General features: G+C 43.4%; 1 long non-coding RNA gene across 1 annotated transcript; it reads left to right on the top strand.

Moving 5' to 3' along the window:
* Positions 1-593: 593 nt before the first annotated feature.
* Positions 594-3157, top strand: LOC142768691 (uncharacterized). The gene is made up of 3 exons (XR_012885396.1): positions 594-681; positions 1995-2080; positions 2444-3157. It is a non-coding gene; the product is annotated as an uncharacterized LOC142768691 (long non-coding RNA).
* The last annotated feature ends 270 nt before the right edge of the window (positions 3158-3427 follow it).

The raw sequence follows: 3427 nt of genomic DNA, 5'->3' as shown, positions 1-3427 counted from the left end.
GCGGCACCATACGCGGAATCGCCTGACACAGACAATGCAAAAAGAAATTTCTCTGTAAAAAGGTGTAGCGATGCTCTCCCGCTAATGCCACCGAAAACGAAATAATTATTGTTTCTGGCCATTCCATGGTGCGCTTTGTTTTGCGCAAGTTTTGCTTCACTATTTTTCGCCCACTGCAATCGTATTCCGTCAAAATACTCAAAGAACCCGAGGCTGGTAAATAACCTGCGTCGCTGGGCGACTGGCTGGAAGGAGAGTGGCGGTTTACAAGGAGTCATTCCGCGTTGAACGGCCGTCCGCCGTATGCGCCATAGCGTTTGCCTTTCGGCGCCGTCTTGGCGGGTTTGCCGCTCCTCCCCCCCCCCGCTCAACCCGGCCAGCGTTGCTCCCACAACGGCGGCGTAGATAAGCAAAGAGTTGCGTCACCGGACACCTGCGTTGACAGCTGCGGCGCCGCCACGCCGCCGCCAGTGCCTCCTCCTTCTCTCTCTCAGCGTTGCCCTCTCTGTCTCATCAGTCTTTCAAATGTGTTGCGTTGGTCGGGGGTCTTGGTCGCTGTGTGTGTTCTAGCGAACAGGCGCATATTCAATGGTGGTCACGCATGACACCGTGTTCGAAGTGACGCTCGGATTAAGGAATATTCATGGAGTTGCGGACACGGACAACGTGGGCCTGTTAACGGTGAGTGTACTGTTTTCGTAAATAGTAATCATACAGCGCTAGCTGGGCGCCTGCAGCAGCTCTGCCGAAGTAGGCTGCCAGCCATTTACAACAGCATGCGTTCGCGGGCCTGTTGCAGATGCCCGATTAAACGTGGGACTTAACAAGTTCACACTGCTATGCGCGATGTTGTGTATGTGCCTGCATCACTCATACAGTGAGTGATGTGATCACTTAACAAGGGCGGGATTAGTTGCTGATCGCACATTGTCTCTACACTGCACAAAGTGATTGATATTGTTTTAAGATGTGCTTTGGGCTACATCGTAATAACATTTCTATTAATACTCATATGTGCAACGTGCTTCTGTAGGTGTAAGCGCAAAAAAAGAAAGAAAAAGCAAAAACTATGTACAAAGGCGCACTGTGCGAAATGGCTTTTTTTTGCCTAAAGATGGTATAGTTGGAGGTGCTGATATGCCGCGATGCTCCCAGCACGTGTGCCTCGGTCTTTTAAGCTATTTAGGACAAGTGCCACCAGCAACAGGGAAAGATCTAGCAGACTTCCAAAGGCGCGTTGTTGTGGCCATCGCCGTGCGTTGTTTTCCCTCGTTTCTGTTTGCTGTTTTCGTGCTTCGCTTTCATCTGCGATAATGTTCGGCGTTATAACAGAATCGAGAAAGTATACGTGACTGTTGGAGCTATGTGCGGTTTCTCTAGCATAAGTCATGGCTGCTGCAACGTAGTCGGCGTCCGCGCGCGTTGGTGTCGTTCGAGCGCTCTTACTTGCGTGATTGTGTTTAACTGAGTATTATGCACGGGTTACGTTTGTAAATCTCGTAGTCAATAATCGCTAATAGCGTGCCCCTGATTGCCATCAGAGGATGGGCTTGGTTGTCGAAATATGCCAGACGCTTTTTCTGAAAGCAAGCTTTGAATTTTTTTTTTAAAGAAGTACTTTCATACGTGCAAGGCAGTGCCTATTGCAGGCCCGCAACTCTTTAAAAACTGGACGAGCTATCACATCATTTATCAAATTACAATGAATTAAGATTATTGAATTATAGATGACGAATTTCTGTGCTAGATTAGGTGCACAAAACACATCTTCGCAGCCCTACGTCTAGAAAGCAGGCAAATAGGCAGCACAGCGTCAAATTTGGATTAGATTCCATTGACGGAGCGTCTTGTGAGAGTAGAAAGAACGAGAAAATTGTTCATTTTTGATGCCCTTATAGAGGCAGTCAGAATCGCACTGATTGGTGACTTGTAAAAATTCCTCAGATTGTTAGAGGCGTGATTTAAGTAAGTAAATCTTTCACTTTTTTTTGCAGACCTCTTCGCTAGTGCCACGCCCAAGATCATTTGTTCTCATGTAAAAGAGAAAGCAGAGATGTCTTCACTGTTTGTACATGAAGAGGTAAGTTTCTTGTGTGTTTTGAGTAATGCTACATGTTCTAAACGTTGTACTTTAAGAATTGTTTTTCACACTGGCTTACTACCCTAGAAGGAATTTGATTATTAAGTGAGTTCAGGCTTTCGTAAGTGCCATTTTTGAGCTGTAGTCTTACACTTCACCTCATTTCGGGAATTCGCTGTATGCTGAAAAACTCTTATCTTTATCATACGAAATTATTGGAATGTATGGGTTGTATGCTTCGAGTTCAGTGTAATGTCAATTACACGCCATTTCGAAGGATACACACTACACATTCTTTATATATGGTGCTGCCAGAACAGCACGAAACTTTTTTATGAGAAGTCATATTTGCTCTTATTACAGGATGAGAGGGTGCCGCTGACGTCCTGCGTAGTCTACCCTGGACCCAGCCTAGAGCAAGCCTACTTGCTGAACCTCCACATGGATAACCGAAAAATCTTCCGTGTCAGTAATGACGAAGAAGGAAGGAGTGACAGCACTGATGAGTTGATTTTTTTTTATTTTCAACATTGTCTACGGCCGCAAGGCCTTTAACAACCACCGTGATTGAGCGGCTTTTTCTCGGCGTGAGTTTGGAGTTTATCAAAGAAGTTGTTCAGGCAGTACGACGCTGAAAATTTTAGTGTCACAATGCCTGAACAACTTTTTCTAGTGTGTTCATGGTAGATGAACAAATATTGTTATTTGTGTAAGTTATTTTGCTTAAATATAGCTGGACCATTCCATGCCAAACGTCCCAGCCACTTTGGCGACCATCTGAATTGTATTTGAAAAAAAAATGTGCTGACTTACTGCGTTGAAAACAGTGAACTGCTAGAATACTTCAGCGAGAAAAAACGTTTTGTTCATGTGGCTGGCTTATAACTTCCTGGCATAATGCCGTCTGTGTGCTGTTTGTGGAAAATTTTGTTTTAAAACTACCGCTTATTTTTTCTAAAGCAGATTCGGTCTACCTGTTAAGTAAATGTGCTTCTGTAAGGTATTTGAAGCTCAATAATAATAGTGCAATTTTTTTGCCACATTCGCTTCCAAGAATAAAGCCAAAATGTGTTATGTTTGCATTTTTCATTGCAATATTACACTTTGTATGAATATCTGAGCAGTGAATACTTACTCCACAGAAGGTATATTCTGAGGAAAAAATATCTTTATACCTCTCGAGCTGCTGAAATATACGAGAAAATATCACGAATTTCAGAAAATCGTGATTTTTGTCCGTATTGAGATGCAATTTGCTCCATGTTGTGATACAATGAAAACTCATCATTATACCTAAACTCTAAGAAAATGAAATTCTTTTCTGTAATAAAAATCTTATCGCAAAAA

Source organism: Rhipicephalus microplus, chromosome 8 (genome assembly GCF_043290135.1).
Source record: "Rhipicephalus microplus isolate Deutch F79 chromosome 8, USDA_Rmic, whole genome shotgun sequence".
NCBI lineage: Eukaryota > Metazoa > Arthropoda > Arachnida > Ixodida > Ixodidae > Rhipicephalus > Rhipicephalus microplus.
This window is presented reverse-complemented; position numbering and strand designations above follow the sequence as displayed.